At 39.3% G+C, this 22,582-nt stretch overlaps 1 protein-coding gene across 5 annotated transcripts in view; it reads right to left on the bottom strand.

Moving 5' to 3' along the window:
• DIS3L2 (DIS3 like 3'-5' exoribonuclease 2) overlaps nucleotides 1–21,197 on the bottom strand; it is a 344,092-nt gene extending 322,895 nt beyond the window's left edge. For all 5 annotated transcript variants that reach the window (XR_004623668.1, XR_004623670.1, XR_004623669.1 and 2 more), the window contains exon 1: nucleotides 21,105–21,197. The gene's annotated coding sequence lies outside the window, so the exon portion shown is untranslated. The remainder of the gene's footprint in view (nucleotides 1–21,104) is intronic.
• Between the last annotated feature and the right edge of the window lie 1,385 nt (nucleotides 21,198–22,582).

Below are 22,582 nucleotides of genomic sequence, written 5' to 3'. Positions count from 1 at the left end.
GGGTCTTTATTCTAAGAGCAATGGAAAGTAAGACAGAGAAAGAACTTTTTTAAAAAGGTAAAAACCTAAATAGACCTTTAATCAGAGTAGAAACCAGAGAACACTGCCAAAGATCCACACACTCCCCCCAAATTACACCAGGCCAAGACAGTTTTAAAGACACCAGGCCAAAACAGTTTTAAATTTCAATGTTATGGAAGCTTTTCAATTTATCCCATGAGGCTACACAACCTCGATACCAAATATGACAAAGACAGAACACACACACACACACACACACTTTCAAACACAGAACTATAGAAGAATTTTTGTTATGAACAAAAATGCAAAACTAATACAAAAAATAAAATATTAAGTCCAACATTAAATTTTAAAAATTATAAAACATGAACCCATGGTAGAAACCTGTTAACATATTAGATTAGTAAATTAATGGAATGGAATCAAATCATCAAGAAGATAGAAGCCGAAAGGCATTTTCTTTTTTCTACTTCTTGCAAGGATTACTATGGAACTGCATTCACTGAGCCAGAGACCCTTGTCATTTGTGTAGCACACTACCTACACTGCTTGTGGGGCCACCGGCAAGCCAGTGGCCTAGACTCCAAGCCCTAACAATGTGCGCCCAACACCCATACTGAATTAAGACTTCTTAGTAAACTAGGAGTAAAAAGAATGTTTTCTAATGCAATAAGATGAATTCCTCTAGGAAACAACACCTCTTATGTAGTATCCAGGCCAAGAATAATACATAACTTGAATTTAATCATGAGGAAACATCAAACAAACCAAATGAGGAACATCCTTTTAAAAAAAAAAAAAAAAGAGGACGCTGTTCTTCAAAAATATCAATGTCACAAAAGACAAAGGCTAAAAGAACTTTTCCAGATTAAAGAAGATAAAGGAAATAGGACAACTAAATGCCATGTGTGACCTTAGACTAGATCCTACACTAGCGGGGGAAAGATGCTAAAAGATAAGATACATTACTGATCAACTGACAAAACTTTATTCGTAATAGCCTAAAAACAACCCAGATGTGCCCTTCAGCAGATAAATGCTGAAACGAGCTGTGGTACATTCATGCCAGGGAATACTACTCGCAATAAACAGGAACGAACTATTGATACATACACTAACCTGGATGAACTGCAAGGGAATTACGTGGAGTGAAGCAATCTCAAAGGTTATGTACTGTATGGTTCCATTTATAGTACTCTTGAAATGACAAATTGGAGAGATAGAGGAGAGTGTCTTGGTTGCCAAGGGTTAAGAAGGCAGAGAAGGAGGGAGATGGCTGTAGCTTCTATGAAAGGGTACCCCAAGAGATTCTTGTGCAGGACCTATTTTGTATCCTGACTGCACTGGTGGTCACACAAATCTACAGACGTGATAGAACTAAACACACACATACACACATACACACATACACACACACACACACACCCCAGTACGACTAAAACTGATGAAATCAAAATAAGATGAGTGGATTGTATTGACATCAATTTCCTAGTTGTGATATTATAGTTACACAAGAGGAAACTGGGTGAAGTATCCACAAGATCTCTCTGTATTATTTCTTCCAACTGCATGTGAATCTACAAGTATCTCAAACTAAAAAGCTTAACTTAAAAATAAAGCTTAAAAAGGAAAAAAGTTAAAACAAAAAACAGCAACAGAAAATAGCTTACAATCATAAAGCACTAGAAGCATTCCTATTAGCTTCAAGGAAAAAGATGCCAGCTATTAAGTGTTATTTAATATCATTCTAAAGGTGCTAGTCATTGCTATAAACAAGACCGTATAAACATTAGAAAAGAGGCAAAATGATCAATGGTAAATGAAATCCTTGCTACCTAGAAAATCTAATGCAATCAAGTGAAAACATATTAGAATGAGTTCAGTAGTATCCAATATCCAAATACAGTTTATAAAAATTAATAGCCTTTTTATTATATCCCACTAATACTCAATTAGAAAACTGGATAATAAAGAAATTGATTCTATTTTTAATTCTTTACCTAAGTCATATATAACTATTTTTTAAATATTTATAAACTGTCCCAGGAATATAATGACTATATGTCTCTAATAACATATTCTCCAGTTCTCCCCACTGAGCACCATGTTTGTTCTCTGATTTTGCTGCATCTCTTTCTCTAGTCCATCCTTCCCTTCAGAAGCCAAAATCTAGAAAATAGATTCAAAAATGTCTTCCAGTAGATTCAAAATTCCAGTTGATTCAAAAATGTCCCCCACGGCCTCAAATACTTTGCACAAGTCTAAGTCAATTTTAAGGGATGAGGATCAAAGGTTCCTTCCAGCTCAGAATCTCCACCTTGCTAGGAGCCAGCATCCCTTTAATCAGTTCTAAGAGACTCAGGGTATGTTCTTGTGCAGCCCTCAGGACCATCTCTCCACTTCATGAGGTTTCTCTCTGCCAGGAATTCCAAGTTCTCAGTCAGTGACACTCACTCTAGAGCAGATCCACATTAATCCATCCATTTTTAATCAGGGCCTCTCACAGCAGCCCCATTTCAAACTCCAGCCACTTCTAAATCACTATCAGCCTAATCTGTGTGTGTCCTCCAGTGGATCCCCCGTGCCACATATCCTATGTGAAAGCCAAGACAGTTTTTCACTCTGTAGACAGAGTGCTTCTGCTAAGCTCCAGGTCTTCAATATACAAGAAATATCAGTTAAGAAGCAAAGATAAGGGGTACCTGGGTGGCTCAGTTGATTAAGTGTCTGCCTTCAGCTCAGGTCATGATTCCAGGGTCCTGGGATCAAGACCCGCATCAGGCTCCCTGCTCTGCGGGGAGCCTGGTTAGAGTGGGAAGCCCAGTTCTCCCCCCTCTCTCTCCCTCTCCCCTTGCTTGGGTGCTCTCTCTCTGTCAAAATAAATTTTAAAAATCTTTAAAAAAAAAAAAAAGGAAGAAGCAAAGATAAATAAATTAATAAAGCTAAGAAACACATCTAAATTTGTAAATACTGTATGAGTAAGGTGTCAATTCAGATCAATGGAATAAAGATGGATTTCTCAATAAATGGTGTTCCTTGGAACAACGGTCAACTATATAAGGGAAGGAAATGGATTGCCGCACACCAAATCTGATGGATTAAAGAAGTGACCACAAAATATCAAATGATAAAAAGATTAATAGATTCAACAGCAAAAAAATAAAATAGGTAAGTATTGAACACATACCATATCATAAACAAATATAAAAGCAAATATCTTACTTCCCAAGTTAGGTAAACTACTCCAAAGTACAGAAAAAGATGAGGGGTGCTTGAGTGGCTCAGTTGGTCAAGCATCTGCCTTCAGCTCAGGTCATGATCCCAGAGTCCTGGGATCAAACCCCTGTCAGGCTCCCTGCTCAGCGGGGAGCCTGCTCTTCTCTCTGCCCCTTCCTCCCCCCATGCTTACACGCTCTCTCTCAAATAAATAAATAAAATCTTAAAAAAAGAAAAAGATGAAAAACCCCCTAACATGCTAAATGTTAACTGTATTCTAGATTTCAAACCCAAACAAAGAAAGCACATAAGTAGTAATAATAATAATAATATAGGACAATCTCACATATGAACACAAATGCAAAAATCCTAAATAAAATATTAAAAAACTGAAACCCAACAGCATATGGAGGATCACGCTCAAGATATATTCTAAGAGAATCTACATATTAATATGATTTACTACATAGTAACAGGGGGAGATGGACTGCTTAATAAATGCCCCAAAAAAGAACATTATACAGTTTATCACCGATTAGTATTAAACAGCATTAAAAAAAAAAAAAACCTTAGAAAATAAAGAAATACTGTGACACTTCCTTAACTAAAAAAATAACAATAATAAGTCAGGGCACCTGGGTAGCTCAGTTGGTTAAGCATCTGCCATCAACTCAGGTCATGATCCCGGGGTCCTGGGATCAAGCCCTTCATTGGGTTCCCTGCTCAGCTTCTCCCTCTCTCTGTCCTTCCCCCTCTTGTGCCCTCTCTCCCTAATAAATAAATAAATAAAATCTTTTTTTTAAAAAGTCAGAAACAGTAAACATTGTATTTAATGGTATAATGTTACAGACAGGATATCACTGACAACTCAGCACTGTGCCAGAGAGGTCCTAGTCGATATAATCAAAAAAGTTAGTAAGAAGAAGAAATATTGGATAAGAGACTAGGTTTTCAATATTTACAGATAATATGACTGTCGACCTAGAAAATCAAAGGATATACTTACAAATTATTAAGACTCATGATTTCAGCAAGAATGCAGAAAGGGCAGATTCAAAATCAACAAATAAGTTATGACAAACGTTCCTATATGCCCATGATAATCTAAAAACATGACAGAGAGAAAGATAAGTTCTAAGTAGTAACCAAAATCACAAAATGCCTGGGAATAAAATTAATAAACTGACATAAGATCTAAGTTAAATTTTAAAATTATTTTTAAAAACACAGAAGACCTAAACAAAGAAAGAAACCCCCACTCTTGATCAAAGACACAATATTATAAAGACGTCATCTGTAAATTAATCAAAAAATTACAATGTAACCACAATTAAATTCAAATCATGACTTTTTTATAGAAATTGACAATCTCAAGAATCAAATGGAAGAAAAACGGCAAAGGATACAAATAGACATTATTCCAAAGAAGATACATTCATGGGCAATAAACGCATGAAAACATGTTCAACATCGTTAGCCATCAAGAAAATGTAAATCAAAACCACAATGAGGTTCCGTTCACACTCACTCAGAAAGCTATAACAAAACAAAACACAACCAGAAATTAACAAATATTGGCAAGGATGTGGAGAAAGTGGAACTTTCATAAATTCCTGGTAGATGTGTAAAATGGTTCAGCCGCTACGGAAAACAGTCTAGAAGTTCCTCAAAAAGTTAAACATGGAATTACCATAAGACCCAGCAACACCAGTTCTAGGCATATGCCCAAAAGAGCTGAAAATAATTATCTAAACACTATACACACATGTTCATAGCAGAACTATTCATAATAGCCAAAAGGTGGAAACAACCCAAATGTCCATCAATGGATAAATAAATTGTGGCATATACATAAAATGGAATCTTTTTTAGCTATAAATAATGAGTGTGTCTGAAGGAACGAACCCATGCTACAACATGGATGAATCTTAGAAACATTATACTACGTGAAAGAAGCCAGAGGCTAGGTCACATATGATTCCATGTATATGAAATATCCGGAATAGGTAAATGCACAGAGACATAACAGAGATTGGTGGTTGCCAGAGGACAGGGAGAGGGAAGAATAGGGAGCAACTACTGCATAGGTATGGGCCTTTCTTTTGGCATTAGGAATCATCCAAGGATGATTGTACAACACTGTGAATATATTAAATGCCACTGAATTGTTTCCTTTAAAATGGTTAATTTTATGATAAGTGAATTCCGCAACAGTAAAAAAAAAAATTTAAGTATCAAATGGAAGAGAAAAATGTACAGAATGATGGAAAATGTATGCAAAGAAGAGTAACAAGAAAAGATTTGCTCTATCAGACTGCAAAACATACTATGAAGTAATGGTTATTAAAAGAGTATGATATTCAGTACCCTTACCTTGATGAGCACTGAGTAACATATAGAATTACTGAATCACTATATTGTATATCTGAAACTAATATAACACTATATGTTAACTATACCAGAACTAAAATTTTTAAATAATTTTTTTAAAGATTTTTTTATTTATTTATTCGACAGAGATAGAGACAGCCAGCAAGAGAGGGAACACAAGCAGGGGGAATGGGAGAGGAAGAAGCAGGCCCACAGCAGAGGAGCCTGATGTGGGGCTCGATCCCATAACGCCGGGATCACGCCCTGAGCCGAAGGCAGACGCTTAACCGCTGTGCCACCCAGGCGCCCCTTAAATAATTTTTAAAAAGGAGTATGACATTACTCAAAATAGACAAAGACATATAAGAGGAAAACAGTCTAGAAAGAGACTCTAAGAAAATAATTTTTAAAAAAGTCTAAAAGAGACTCTTCAAAAATTTTAAAAATTTATATTCAAATCAGTGGGGGAAGACCACTCACAAACATGGTGAACATTCCTAAAACCCACCAGACTTTCCGCAAGAAGTGTGCCAAGCACCAACCGCACAAAGTGACACACAGTATAAGAAAGGCAAAGATTTTCCTTCAGGGCACCTGAGCAGTTCAGTCAGGCGAGGGATTCTTGATTTCTGCTCAGGTCATGATCTCGGAGTCTTGAGATCAAGCCCCAAGTTGGGCTCCATGATCAACGCAGAGTCAGCTTGGGATTCTCCCCCTCCCTCTGTCCCTCCCCCCACCCCCACCCCCCTACATGCGCACACTCATGCTCTCTCTCAAATAAATAAATTGTTGGAAGGAAGGGAGGAAGGGGAGGGGAGCAGAGGGGAGGAAGGGGAGGGAAGGGAGGGAGGGAGGAGAGAGGAAAGGAAGGAAGGAAGAAAAGGAAGAAAGGCATGCAAAGATTGTCTTTATGCCCAGGGAAAGCGGCATTATGACAGGAAGCAGACTATCCGATTTTCCAGAAAAAGGCTAAAGAAGATTGTGCAGAGGTTTGAATCTGTTGAGTCCAACTGCAGATCTGAGAGAATGCTGGCTATTAAGAGATGCAAGCGTTTTGAACTGGGAGGAGATAAGAGAAAGGAAAACTGATTTAGTTCTAAACTTCATATTCTATTATGAAAACAATACAATCTTGAGGTTATGTTCACTTCAATCAGTCAAGATAATGGGACAACTGGCTGTTTAGAGAAAAATAGTTACATCCTTATTACAATACATAAAAAATAAGACTGCAGTTGGCTTAAAGTGCTAAATGTTAGAAGTAAAATTATAAATGTATTAAGAGAAAATATAGGGGAAAAATTGCTTAAATGGGTAAAGGAAGCCTTCTTAGTTAAGACAAAAAACACAGAAACATAGAGAAAAAGACTCAAATTTTAAAAAATTAAAAACTTCTGTACACCAAAAGCAGCCATAAAAAGACAAAACAACAGACTGAGAGAAAATATTGGCAACATATAAGAATTCAAGGATTTAGGGGCTCCTGGATGGCTCAGTCGGTTAAGTGTCTGCTTTTGGTTCAGGTCATGGTCTCAGGGTCCTGGGATGGAGCCCCAAGTCAGGTTCTCTGCCCTGCAGGGAGTCTGCTTCTCCCTCTCATTCTACCTCTGTGCACTCGCGCTCTCTCTCTGTGTCTCTCTCAAATAAATAAATCTTTAAAAAAAAAAAAGAATCCAAGGATTTATATATAGAATATGTCAAGAGGTCAAGACCTACAAATTAATATGAAAGAAGCAAACTCAATTAAAACAAAGTTAAACAAAAAAAAAAAAGGCAAAAGATAGGAACAGTCACGAAAAGAAATATTGAAATTTAATTTGCCAGTCTTTGGCATAGGCATGGTATCATTCTTATGTGCAGTCAGGATAAAGAACCCTGAAACCATACCTATTTGAGGAACGTCCAGGCTGCCCAAGGTAAAGTAGAAGGGGAAAGACAGGAAAAATGAGCCACCATCAAGGACTTCTGCCCACTCACTAAGGTATGGCCTGAGAGAAGAGTTGTAGAGTACATGGACATGGACGCCCTTAAAGGAAACTGATTTATTTGTATCCAGTCAGAAAGCATTATCTTTTTTTTTTATTTCTAAAAGGCAGAAACATATGACTCTTATTCTTTATGAGACTAGTAAGTTAAATTATTAAGAAATAATTTTATGCTCCTAAATACAAGCAGGCCAGGATTCATTATTGGCAAAATGTGACCAAAGCAGACACACATGATGTTCTAGGGAGAAGCAAATCATTGAAAAATACCTGCATTATGATTCTATTCTACAAATCTCAAAAACATGCAAAATTAAACAACAGCTTAAGGATACAAAGGATGTGGTATAAAGAAAATACAAAACTCAGGTTACCTCTGAAAGGGAAAAGAAGGGGTAGGATTACAAACAAGAACATAGATCTTCAATGGCAATGACACTGGCGGGTTGTTATATGGATACTCATTGTCCTATTATTCTGTATACCTTACACATATTTTTCATATATTATTTTACAACTTCTCAGTATTTAATAAAAAAAGACCATAATTTAAAAACAAACAAACGATATGGGATTAAAAACACATAGCATATAGCCAATGATCTTGTAACAGCTTTGTACAGTGACAGGTGGTAGCTATACTTGTGAGCACAGCACAATGTATAAAGAAACTGGATCATTATGTTGTACACTTGAAACTAATGTCGCATTGTGTCAACTATACTCAAATAAAAAAAGTAAAACAAAAAAACACTGTACAGATTGCATGTAAAGACATATACAGTCTTTTAATTCTAGATTCAGTGTTAGCCACTGAAAATCTGCTTGGTTCTGTCATCTCCTAGGTAGACACTTTTTAGGAGTTAGCAAAATCCTTGATTTTCATCTTTTCTTCTGAAGTTGCATTAGCAAGGAGATTCACAGGTGTAGGGAGAGTTTACAGCGAAGGGCAATGCACTCTTTGATCAGACTCACTGAGAACCACTAGCAATCACTTCAGGAAGCTCCAGCCAAGAGAGCACTTGCCAGAACTCCAGAGTAAAAAGGTTTGCATAAGAAAATTAAAAGCATTGCAGGAAGAATGATGCAATTTGAACAGTAAGACATTTTTGTACTAATTAGTTTTTAATTGATTGAAATTCAATGAAACCCTGGTTGAAACTTCAGCTCTCGATTGAGATACTGTACAAAGATGAGAGTGAGTACAGTTGAGTACTTGCGGTATCAGAGCCAACTCTGCAAGTAGTGGGCACTTGGGAGTTCAAAGACAGTACCACATGTACTCCTCCCTACCAGCCAGAAGTAAAAAAAAGTCCCAGAGAACCAGGCTTGGGCTGTGCCCACAACACTATCATCTGAGCATTTCTTTCATTAGAACAGTACAAGATTACACAATGATCCTTAAGTTGAAGCAGGATTCTGGATGCCTGAGAAAGTGGGATACTCTTTGCGTATGGTAAACTGACTGCTGAGACAATCAATAAATGAATTAGCATAAAGTATGCTAACTTCTTTGCAAGGAATTTTATGAATACAAGATTAAGACTTCTTATACAGGGGCGCCTGGGTGGCACAGCGGTTAGGCGTCTGCCTTCGTCTCAGGGCATGATTCCGGCGTTATGGGATCGAGCCCCACATCAGGCTCTTCCGCTATGAGCCTGCTTCTTCCTCTCCCACTCCCCCTTGCTTGTGTTCCCTCTCTCGCTGGCTGTCTCTATCTCTGTCAAATAAATAANTCTTATACAATAAACAATGCAATCACAAGTAGTAATAAAGCAGAACCAAGTGTACTATAGTAAGAAAACGTTATTAATCGAATAATAAACCTGTGAATTATACACAAAACTGTACTAAGTAATGAAAAGAAATTTTAAAAGACACCATCCCTGTGTCAGAAGCATGAGCATTTGGAGACAAGATATATTAAAAGTGGTGTTAAAGTCAGACATCAAAAATACTCCACAATTCAGTCCAACCTCCCTAGTCATCTGCTTTCCAAATTCAAAACCAATTCAGCTAAACACATGCCCCAATCTTCCAAACCCACATATTGCAATACACTCTTCTCTCCTCCTCAAATGCTTCACCCTCATTAGAACAACCTGCAAAATCAGGGGGCGGAGGGGGGAAGGCCTGCGTGGCTCAGACAGTTAAGGGTCTGCCTTCGGCTCAGGTCATGATCTCAGGTCCTGGGATCGAGCCCCACATCGAGCTCTTCACTCAGTGAGGAGTCTGCTTCTCCCTCTCCCTCTGCCTGTTGCTCTCCCTGCTTGTGTGCTCTGTCTCTCTCTGTGTCAAATAAATAGTTTTTTTTTTAATCTTTAAAAAAAAAAAAAGAACAACCTGCAAAATCTTACCTGTCCTTGAGGTTTCATCCCAAAAGCTTCCTGCATCCTCAAAAGCCTTTTTAAACTACCTACTCCATTATGATCCTGCATAATTCTTCTCTATTATGGTGCCTTCCCTACTATTTTTAGTTCTGTATTTGTCTATCCCTCCTATTGAGGCAGAAGTAACAACAGAAAGGGCAGATGTTGTGAAAAACCTAGATTTATATCTGAACATTAATTATCTAACCCTGCCCAAACCAAACTACCTAACTTTCATAAGCCTGTTTCCAAACATACAAGATAAAGAAATTATTAAATATCTTGCATTACTTCCTTTATTTTTTTAAAGATTTTATTTATTTATTTTAGAGACAAAGAAAGAGAGTGTGCAGGGGGAGGAGCAGAGAGAGAGGGACAAGCAGACTCTGCACTGAGTGCAGAATCTGACGAGGGGCTCAATCCCACAACCCTGAGATCATGACCTGAGCCAAAATCAAGAGTCAGACACTCAACTGACTGAGCCACCCAGGTGCCCCGCATTACTTCCTTTAATAAATAAGGTGTGTGAGAGAGAAAAAGAGAGACAGAAAGACAAAGACAAACAATGTAGAATTGTATGGAAATAACAAAAAAGGACAGGAAAGTAGTAGTTATTAGAACTGTATTCCATATATTCAAAAAGACGAAAGACTGAATGGGTTAAGAGACATCAAAGATATTGGGGCACCTAAGTGGCACAGTTGATTAAGCATCCAACTCTTGCTTTCGGCTCAGATAGTGATCTCAGGGTCTAGAGATAAAAACTCTGCTGCCTGAGATGAAAAATACACTGGATGGGATTAACAATAGGTTAGACACTACTGAAGAAAAAATTAATAAAGCAATAGGAACTATCCAAAATGAAAAACAAAGAAAAAAGAAAAAATTAAGAGAGCTAGGAGACAACTTCAAGCAACCTAATATATGTGTAATTCAAATCTGTAAAGTGGGGAGGGGAAGTGGAGAAAGAAAAATATTTGAAAAAATAACAGCCAAAAGTTTTCCAAATTTGATAAGAACTACAGAACCACAAATCCAAGATGTTTAATGACACAAATCACACACACCAAAAGAAAACTATAGTAAGACACACTATAATTAAATTGCTTAAAAACAGTTGAAAGGGAAAACTGTAAAAGCAGCAGAGAAAAAATACACATCAAGTATAGAGAAACAGAGGTAAGGATATCAGATCTCTTGTCAGACATAAGCAAGGTAGAAGGCAGTGAGTCCAAATCCTTATAACAGGGGCACAGTTAAGCATCTGCTTTCAACTCAGGTCACAATCCCAAAGTCCTGGGATGGAGCCCCACATGAGTCTCCATGCTCAGTGGGGAGTCCGCTTCTCCCTCTCCCTTTGCCACTCCCCCTGCTTGTGCTCTCTCTGCCAAATAAATAAATAAAATCTTTAAAAAATATATCCTTATAACACCAATGGAAAAAACTGTCAATCCAGAATTCTTTATGTAGCAAATATATCTTTCAAAAATAAGGGCAAGGGGCACCTGGGCGGCACAGTCAGTTAACCATCCAACTCTTTTTTTTTTTTAAGATTTTATTTATTTATTCAACAGAGATAGAGACAGCCAGTGAGAGAGGGAACACAAGCAGGGTAAGTGGGAGAGGAAGAAGCAGGCTCACAACGGAAGAGCCACGTGGGGCTCGATCCCATAACGCCGGGATCAGGCCCTGAGCCGAAGGCAGACGCTTAACCGCTGTGCCACCCAGGCGCCCCACCAACCAACTGTTGCTTCAGCTCAGGTCATGATTATCAGGGTCATGGGATCAAGCCCCTCATCGGCTCTGTGCTCAGTACAGAGTCTGCTTGAGATTCTCTCTCTCCTTCTCTTTCTGCCCCTCCCCCTCCTCGCTCGCTCTCTAAAATAAATAAAATCTTTCTTTAAAAAGGCAAAATACAAACTTTTCCAGACATGTGAAAGCTGAAATAATCATCACCAGCAAATATGCAATACTAGATACGTCAAAGGAAGTCCTTAAGGCAAAAGGAAATAACAGATGCAAACTATTTCAGAAAATTAAAGGAAAAGGATACTTTCCAACTCATCCAATGTGCCAGCATTACACTGATACCATAACAAAAAGACACTACAAGAAAAAACATCTCAAACCAGTATCTGTCCCAACCGTAGATACAAAATTTTTTAACAAAATTTTACAATTCCAACAATATAAAAAAAAAACTAATAAGACATCAGGACAAAGTAGGATTTATTTCAAGAACGCAATGTTAGTTCTAATATTTGAAAATCAATATAATTCACCATATTAAACTAAAAATGAAAAACCATATGCTCATCTCAGTAGACTCAGAAAAAGCATTTGTCAAAAACAATTTCTTTTCAAAAAAATCTCTCAGCAAACTAGGAATAGAAGGAAACTTCCTCACTGACAAAGAACATAAAAAGTCTACAGCTATCATCATACTTAATGGTGAAAGACTGAGCTCTTTTTTCCTAAGATCAGAACAAGACAAATATGTCTGCTTTCATCGCTTCTATTTAACACTGTACTGGGAATTATATCCAATGCAACAAGAAAAAAAAAAAAAAAGATTAGAAAGAAAGAAGTAAAATTGTATTCACAGGTGACATAATCTTTATATAAAAAATCCAGTGGAATCTATTTTAAAAAGCCAATGGAATAAGTGAGCATATCCTAGTTGACAGAGAAGAGCAGGGTACAAAAAAATCAATCATATTTCTATATAGTGGCAACAGTCAAAAACACAAATTTGAAAAACCAACATTTCAATAGCATCAAAAAATATGAAATATACTATGCTGTACACCTGAAACTCTTGTAACATTGTATGCCAACTACACAATTAAAAAATAATAAATTAGAAAATATATATGAAATACATAGGGATAACTCTGACAAAAGATGTATAAGATTTGCCCAGTGAAAACTACAAAATATTGCTGAGAGAAATTTAAAAAAAAATTCTAAATAAATGGAGACTATAGCATTTACATGGATTGGAAGACATCATTAAGATGGTAATTCTCCTTGGGGCACCTGGGTGGCTCAGTCGGTTAAGCCTCTGACTCAAGCTTTGGCTCAAGTCCTGATCTCATGGGTCGTGGGATCCAGCCCCGCCTCAGGCTCCGAGCTCAGCAGGAGTCTGCTGATATTCTCTCCCTTTGCCCCTTCCCCCACTTGCATATGCAAGCACTCTCTCTCTCAAAAATACATAAAATAAATCTTTTAAAAAAAAGATGGTAATTCTCCTCAAACTGATCTATAGATATAATACCATCTCAAATTCTCAAGCCGACTTTTTGGAAAAGCTGACAAGCTGATTCTAAAATTAATATAGAAATGAAAAAGACCTCAAAGAGCCAAAATCTGTAAAAAGAACACAGCAAAACTGAAGGACTTACCCCATCTGACTTCAAGTCCTACTATAAAACTATAGTCATCAAATCGATGTGGTGTTGGCATCAAGCCAAACAGATCAATGGAAGAGAAAAGAGTCCAGAAATAGAACACATATATAAGGAGATTTTTTAGCCTACGTGGAAGGCAATTTACTGAAGGAATAGCCTTTTCAACAAATGATTCTAGAACAATTGGGTTCTATATGTGAAAAAAATGAACTTTAATCCATACTTTTTACTATACACAAAAATAACTCAAAGTGGATCGTAGATCTAAATCTAAAACCTAAAACAAAAACTCCTAGAACACAGGAGAATGTTTCAGTGATATTAACTAGGAAAAGATTTCTTAGGTAAAGCAACAAAAATATCAACAAAAAAAAAAATTCTAATTTGGACTTTATTAAAATTAAGAGCTTTTGCTCTTCAAAAGACAGTAGTAAGAGAATAAAGAGACTAGGAAAAAATACCTGCTGAAAAAGAATTTACATTCAGAATTTACAAAGAACTTTTTTTAATTTTTTTTTAAAGATTATTTATTTATTTATTTGACAGAGATAGAGACAGCCAGCGAGAGAGGGAACACAAGCAGGGGGAGTGGGAAAGGAAGAAGCAGGCTCATAGCGGAGGAGCCTGATGTGGGGCTCGATCCCATAACGCCAGGATCACGCCCTGAGCCGAAGGCAGACGCCCAACCGCTGTGCCACCCAGGCGCCCCAAGAACTTTTTTTTCTAAAAGATTTTATTTATTTATTCGACAGAGATAGAGACAGCCAGCGAGAGAGGGAACACAAGCAGGGGGAGTGGGAGAGGAAGAAGCAGGCTCATAGCGGAGGAGCCTGATGTGGGGCTCGATCCCATAATGCCGGGATCACGCCCTGAGCCAAAGGCAGATGCCTAACCGCTGTGCCACCCAGGCGCCCCTATAAAGAACTTCTAAAACTCAGTAATAAGAAAACACAGAACCCAATTAAAAATGGACAAAAGATCTAGACATTTCACCAAAGAAGCTTTATGGCTAACAAATAAGTTCATGAAAAGATACTCAGCATCACTAGTCATTAGAGAAAGACAAATCAAGACCACTATGAGGTATCACTACACCTCTCCTACAATGTCTGAAGTTAAAAAGACTGACCATACCAAGTGTTGACAAGGATGTCGAAGAACTGGACCTCTTATACACTGCTGGTGAGAATGCTAAATAGTACTTGGAAAACTCTGACAGTTTCTTTCAAAGTTAAGCATACCATATAAAGAGAAATAAAAGTATATGTCCACAAAAGACTCGTACACAAATTTTCATTAGCAGCCTTCGTTACCAGTTAAAAACTGGAAGCAACCAATATGTCCATCAGTAAGTGAATGATTTAGTAAACTGTGGTACACCCATACAAAGGAATATTACTAGCATTAAAGAGTAATCAACTACTGATGCACTATAACTACATGCTGTATGATTCCATTTATATAAAATTCTAGGAAATTCTAGGAAGTGAAAATTAACATACAGTGACAGAAAGATCTGTGGTTATCTGGGATGGGGGCCAAGGAGCCAGGGATATGAAGGTGATGGATATATTCACAATATTGTTTGTGATGATGAATACATACACATGTCAAATTTAACAAACTGGGGGCATCTGGCTGGCTCAGTCAGTGGAACATGCAACTCCTGATCTCAGGGTTACGAGTTCAAGCCATGGTAGGTATAGAGAATACTTAAAAAGCTTTAAAAAAATTTTTTTAAACTTAACAAACTGTACACCTTAAATACATACAGCTTGTAATATGTCAACTATTCCTCAGTACATCAGCTTTAAAAAGCACAGTCATAACCAGCAATTAATAATCCTTCAATTACAAATTGGGCCCTAATTCATTCATATAAAATTATTCCCTGTTAACACTGTGCATTTTATTTACAATTCAGAATGCACCCTTACTTCCGAACTATTAAGAAAGACTGATTTAAACTGGTAAAATTCAGTAAATCATAAAGAAAACAAATGTCTTATTGGAGCAAAAGAGCTCTGAACAACTCAAATATTTTTTCATTTAAAAAACGTAAAATAACTAAAAAGAATAACAAACCATGTAAATTGTTGCTTTTATTTTAAGTAGAATTAAACAAAAATAATAATGTGCTATTTCTCCTCCCTAGTATCATAACTGTTGCTATAGTTTCATATTCAACCCTTTAAAATGGATTAAAGCTGACCATGGCAAAGAGAAAGAAGCAACTGTTTCCCATGTGGAGAAATGCTCTCTAAACGAGAAGTTAAAGAGAAATGTCTGGGGCCTTTCTCTGAATCCCTCAGCACCTAGACAATCACTACAAACCTCTCTTCCTCATCAAAGCCTAATGGGAGTTAGAAACAATCCAATTTCATTAAAGGAAACCTGCCGAGGAATCTAAAGAGCAGAGTTCCTCAATTAGCATCATGATTTTCTGCTTCCTCCTGGTTTGGGTACCCAAACTCTCCAGTCTACCAGATACTCTAACAATATTTTCCTTCATTTTAAAGATTTTTTAAACTTCCTACTATGTCAGCCTATTTCATTACTTGCCCTTTTCTTTATAGTCCCTATAGTATTTATGTTGATATTCTCAAGCCCAGCATTTATACTGAAATCAGAACCTGATTTAGAGAAGTTGCATGATGCAGTGCTGTGGAAGGAATATGGGCTTTGGAATCAGACATGGGTGCATACTTTGGTCCTAACACATACTGCCTTATGACTTAACTCCCTGAGCCTCAATTTTCTTATCAGTATAAGAGTCAACACCATCTTTCTCATTTAACAATTGATATTAAATGACATAAAGCATACGAATTATTTGACATACAGGAGGGGAGAGGGCTCCATAAATAATAACCCCTGTCCTCTTCTTTACTTTCTAATTAGAAGGCATTTTCTGAGGCAAAGTACCTCCATCAGCCCTTATCAGCCCCAGGTGTCATCAGTGACATTTTCACTGTACTTTGTGTGAACACTGTCTCGTCTGCCGACATTAGTGCATCCCAGAGGCAGCTGTATTAGGATGTAAGAAAGGAATTAAAAGTAGCTGGATGTTGGGGCGCCTGGGTGGCTCAGTCAGGTAAGCATCTGCCTTCAGCTCAGGTCATGATCCCAGGATCCTGGGATTGAGCCATGCATCAGGCTCCCTTCTCAGCTGGGAGTCTGCTTCTCCCTCTCCCTGCTGCTTCCCCTGCTTGTGGTCTATCTCTGCCAAATAAATAAATAAAATGTTTAAAAAAAAAAAAAAGTAGTTGGATTGTACTCCCATGTTCATAGCAGCATCACTCACAATAGCTAAAACGTGGAAGCAGCCCAAGTGTTCATCAACAGTTGAATGGATAGGCAAAATGTCGTATATACATATGATAGAATATTATTCAGCCTTTAAAAAGGAGGAAATTCTATGGGGCGCCTGGGTGGCACAGCGGTTAAGCGTCTGCCTTTGGCTCAGGGCGTGATCCCGGCGTTATGGGATCGAGCCCCCACATCAGGCTCCTCCGCTATGAGCCTGCTTCTTCCTCTCCCACTCCCCCTGCTTGTGTTCCCTCTCTCGCTGGCTGTCTCTATCTCTGTCAAATAAATAAATAAAATCTTTAAAAAAAAAAAAAAAAAGGAGGAAATTCTGACATATGCTACAACATGGATGAACCTTAAGAATATTACGCTAAATGAAATAAGCCAGTCACAAAAAGATAACTACTGTATAGTTCCACTTCTGAGGTACACAGAGTACCCAAAATCATAGAGACAGAAGGCAGAATAGTGGTTGCTAGAAGCTGGGGAGAGGGAATACAAAATTGTTTAATGGACACAAAGTTTAAGTTTTACAAGATGAAAAATAGTCATGGGGGTGCGTGGGTGGCTCAGTCAGTTAAGGTCTGTCATCAGCTCAGGTCATTCCAGGGTCCTGGGATCAAGCCCTGCATCAGGCTCCCTGCTCAGAGGGGAGCCTGCTTCTCCTTCTCCCTCTGCCACTCCCCTAGCTTGTGCTCTCTTGCTCCCTGTCGAATAAATAGATAAAATCTTAAATAAAAAAAAAAAATGAGAAAGTTATGGAGATGGATGGTGGTGATGTTTGCACATTATGAATGTATTTAATACCACTGAACCATTCACTTAAAAATGTTAAGATAGTAAATTTTACCACAATAAAAAAGAAAGTAGGAAAATAAATTTCTTTGGACCACTTCCAGCCTCAATGTGAGAGTTAATCGCATAATTACAACTCTGGGGCATCAAGTTCTTGCTATGGCTCCAAACAAAGTGCTATCAGAAAAGTCCTTATCAAATCCTCTACGTCCAGTAATGTGACACAAAGGAGCATCTCGCACAGCTCCACCAGCCTCCATCTAATAAAGACAACAAGAATTCTGGCTGTCTCCCTGACATTGCCAGTAATGCCACAGATGGCTGGACCTCAGAGGGACCTATGGAACCATTCCAGGCCCACTCACAGTCTGACTTGTGCATGTGCTCGTTGGTATTTGAATGAAAATGAACTTTACTTCCCACAGCAACTCCTCATATAAAACAAAAAAAATTTCTGAAGGTTCAAAGGACATTCTAAAAACTGGTTTCTACAAGGCTAGTTCTACAACACTGCAGGAATCCAAAGTCTAAGATAAACTGGGAAACTGCAAATAAAAGTTTACAAATCTCCCCTACCCGAGAAAATGCTTTCTTATACTTTTTTGTACTTAAAATATTGAGCCATCTCAAAATCATTTCCAGTCCAATATCCAAAATCAACCGGTCTGAAGGCATTCTGAGATGAGTACTATAAAATGTGGTACAAATATGATTCTTAAAAAACATTTACAGCAATAAATAAAACTCAAACTCACCAGAAGCTCAGCGGGGGGCGGAGGGGGATAGAAATAGGGAATTGTTCAATGGGTACAGAGTTTCAGTTTTGCAAGACAAAAAAGTCCTAGTGAAATATAGTTAACATCACTGAACTGTACACTTAAAAATGGTTAAGAGGGTAAGTTTTATATTATGTGTTTTTATTACTACAATTAAAAAGAAACAGTCACAGGAGGATTGGGTGGCTCAGTTGGTTAAGCGTCCAACTCTTAGTTTCGGCTCAGGTCATAATCTCTGGTTCCTGAGACTGAGCCCGACCTCCAGCTCCGCACTCAGTGGCGTCTACTTAAGACTCTCTCTCCCTCTCCCTCTAAGCCTCCCTCCTATGTGCTCTCATGCGCTCGCTCACTCCCTCTCTCTCAAATAAAACAAATCTTAAAAAAAAGTCACAGAAGTTAGTGCCCTAGCAGTCATACTGATGCAAAAATATTTTAAATCAACTAATTTCTAAATGTCCAATACTAATCCCTAAAATTCCTTTTGTCCCAATTTAAAAAAAAAAAAGTGGACACATCTCGCTGGTAGGACATGGAAGCTTCCTCTAACTACAACAAAGCTGAGGGAGCATGTTGAGGAAATAAGGAAACAGACAATACAAATACTGAGCAATAGAAATACAAAGCAGACTATTTAAACACAATCTGTGTCATCCCCATCTGCAATCCAGCGTAAGTCTCTAAGTAAAACTCTATACAGGCTTCTCTTTACTCCAAAAATAAAGAAAAACTCAACCTGCTTACAAGGGCCAGTCCCCCTCTCCCACCAGATTCTTCAACACTCTTCCTGTTTTCTACATAGAGCTGCACCCTAAATCCCCATCCTCCCCATGAACCCCACCATCTTTGCCCTTGCTGTTTGCTCTGACTGGAACACTCTTCCTTTCCTGTGCATCCTTCAGATCTTAGTTCAAATAAATGTCTTTCCAGTGAGTTCCCTAAATCAAATAGGGTCACTGTTGCAGTTTTACATTCACATGATTATTTGGTATCATCTGCTGAAGACCGGGGCCAGAGATGCATTCACTCCCCCCAATTTCCAAGGCCAAACATGGTGTACCCAATAAACACTCAAATATTTGTTGAACAAGTGAATAAATGGGCACTAAACCTATAAGAAAGCAATGAAACATCCTAAGAGGTTTCCTTAATGAATCTTTGGAGGATGTCCAAAGTAATTAAACCTAAAATCCCTATTCAATCCTTAAGGAAAAAAAATACATTTCTCTAGGCAACTGCTGAGCATCAAAGGCTGATAAGTAAAACACACAAATACACACACACGTCGTAGATAAAGCAGAATTACTACTTGCTGAGCAACTTGTTTTTGGTATTTCTTGATACAATGCCTGATATATGGGGGCACTCTGGAAATACCTGTCAAATGAATAAAGAGCAACATTTCACAAGCGTCTTAAGTACATATGACCTAGTAACCAACTCTACTGAAAACAATGGTGACTCATATAAAAGTAAGACCATCACAGAAGCAAAGGAATGAATCTCTTAGGTGACAAAGCCCCCTACTCTAAGTCATATTCATTTAGATCTCAAACAGGAAAAATGCCAGGTTTGTACTAAGAATGAAAGAAACAGATATTGCAATCAAGAACCGTAGAGCGTTAAATAAAAACTACAAAATGTCACTTGCAACTATTTCCCAAAACCCTTAAGAACATAAGAAACTATTTAGGATTCCCTGTCCCCTCCACTACAAATACAAACAGTATCCATACTTTAGAGATATAATCCATAAACATAATACAGAAAATTCCAGCCCACACTGATCTCTCCTCCCTCTGATTTTGCATTTAAACAAGTGCTGCTTTATAGTTTTCCCAATAATTTAATCTATACACTCTTATTGTATATCCTTTCACATAATATAACACTGTGGGTGCTTATTAAATACTTACTGAACTAATACGAAATTACACTGCGTTGAATAGTGGATTTTGGTACCGAAATTCCTGCAAATGTCATTCCTGAAAATTTTTCACATGCCTCAGTTTTAGCTCCATCATTAGATTAAGCATAAAGTTGTTATCCAACAATGTTCAAACAAGGTTTAGAGTTTTCTTAGTACCACATACAAATTCAATCGAGGGAGGTTTTCAGTGTCACGGTATCTTTTCAAATATAAGTCAGAGATATTAAAAACACCTGCCCCTACTTTCTTCAACGTAGCAAATTTCACTTGAAATTTTTCCCAAACTTAATCAGTCCCAGGGAGAGTTCCTTCTGTAGATGATTGGAAGACACAAAATCTAAGCTACATAAGACTAACCGCACATCACTAAAAACAGAAAACGTCATCTCCGGAAAAGGATCAGTTCGAAAGGTTCGATTACATGAGTCTCCAAGACAACAAAGCAGATAAAATACATCACTTTGGAAAACGCAAAGCAGCAGGCAAACATCAAGTATTCTAGTTAAGTGGCTGCTGTTTAAAGGCTCCTCAAATGCTCCATCCCTGCCAGTCCCGAACATCTATATCAGGGCCCATGAGAACGCGTCCACAGGTGACCAGAGCCTCGGGAAGCGTCCTCTTTACAGCAACAGGCTCTGTTTAATTCTGGCTTTTCTAACCGCGCCCCTAAGGGGGCTACAAGGGAGGACCGGCCCGAAAAGCCGGGCCTGGCAGGCCTGGTCGGCCGAGAGCTGGGGGCTGGTGGTGGGCAGGGGCGACGCTGGAGCCGGGCAGCGATGCCAGAAGCGGAGGGCGTTCGCCCGGGGCCGCTGCCCCTGCCGCAGGTGCCCCTGTAAGGGCTGCGGAGACCCGGCAGGCCAGACCTGGGGCCAGTCCAGGGAAGGGGTCGAGGTGAGGCGAGCGGGAAGGGGGCGGGGAGGCCTCACCGTTGCTCCCGGGAGGCTGGCGCCGCGGCGGTCCCGCAGTTGCTAGGGAGAATGCTCTTCCGGGTCAGGGGCGCGGCGGTGTAGAGAGCAACGGTGGCCCAACGGGGCCAAGAGCGACGCGCGCTGCAAGAGCGCGGCGGAGGCGGTGGTCGGCGGTCGTTAGGCTGCAGGGGGTGGGGCGGCTGGCAGGGGCTGGCGAAGGGCCAATGCGACTTCTTCGGCCTCGCCTCGCGGGGGGCGAGGGGCTGTAGCCGGTGGCTCGATGGTGACCTGTAAGAAACCTTACTGCCCGACCCCGGCCGCCTCAGCCCCCTGCTGGGGGGTTCTGCTCTACCGCCCGGCTTGTAGGCCCCCAGTTGTGGTCACCCCGGCCCTTTCGTGGGACAGGGTTTTACTCGTTCTTTCATTTAGTAGACATTCCGTTTTTGGACGCGGGCTCAAGCCCCGGAACAGGGCTGGCACTGGAGATGCAGAGAGGGGCGATCTCGGCGTGGTCCCTAACATCAGAATGCACAGACTGATGGGAGGGCAGGCAGACGGGTGCTGCTTACCTGGGTGGGCTAAGTAAAGGCCGTGGGGCCTACCCAGACACGGGTGGGGAAAAACCGACGGTGGAGACTTCAAACAAGTAAAAGGGTAGAGAGGAGTGTTTCAGGTAAGAGAGAAAGTAGGCTCGGTTGAGAAACCCACTGAAAAGTCAGTGTGGCCTGCCCAGGGAAGTGTGTACAGAGGGATGGAGCCTAAGAAAACACCAACATTGTAGGTGTGAACAAAGGAAAAGGAACCTCCAAAGAGCAATCAGAATGGTTGGTTGAAGGACTGCTGAGAAGACTGCAGGCGAGGAAAGAATTGCAGTAAGGACGCATCATAATATGGCCATCAAGTGCCTAGTGGAGACCATAAAAAATCAAAATTCAGGAATATGGTGTCAAAATCGACAGTGGCTTGAATCTGTGTAGTGAAGGAGTTCAACATCATATGCTCCATATTCAAACAAGGAAAAGAGATGCATTAAATTATTCCTGAATGCCTAATGTTTTTGAAAGTATTTGTAAATTTCAGGATTCCTCTACTAATACCTCTACTAATTTTTTTTTATTTTTTAAGATTTCTTTATTTAAGGGACGCCTGGTTGGCTCAGTCCATTAAGCATCTGCTTTCAGGTCAGGTCATGATCCCAGGGTCCTGGAATCAAGCCCCACATTGGGCTGTCTGCCCAGAGGGGAGCCTGATTCTCCCTCTGCCTGCTGCTCACCCTGCTTGTGCACGCTCTCTCTCTCTCTCTCTGACAGATAATTAAATAAAATATTTAATAAGATAAAGATTTCTTTATTTTAGAGAGAGAGTGCATGTGCAGGAGGGGACAGAGGGAGAGAAAGAGCAGGGGAAGAGGGAGAGGGAGAGTGAGAGAAAATGCTTAAGCAGACACGCGCACCACCCTTTGAGCGTGGAGCCTGACCCGAGGCTTGATCCCCGGG

This window comes from Ailuropoda melanoleuca, chromosome 2 (assembly GCF_002007445.2).
Source record: "Ailuropoda melanoleuca isolate Jingjing chromosome 2, ASM200744v2, whole genome shotgun sequence".
Lineage (NCBI taxonomy): Eukaryota > Metazoa > Chordata > Mammalia > Carnivora > Ursidae > Ailuropoda > Ailuropoda melanoleuca.
This window is presented reverse-complemented; position numbering and strand designations above follow the sequence as displayed.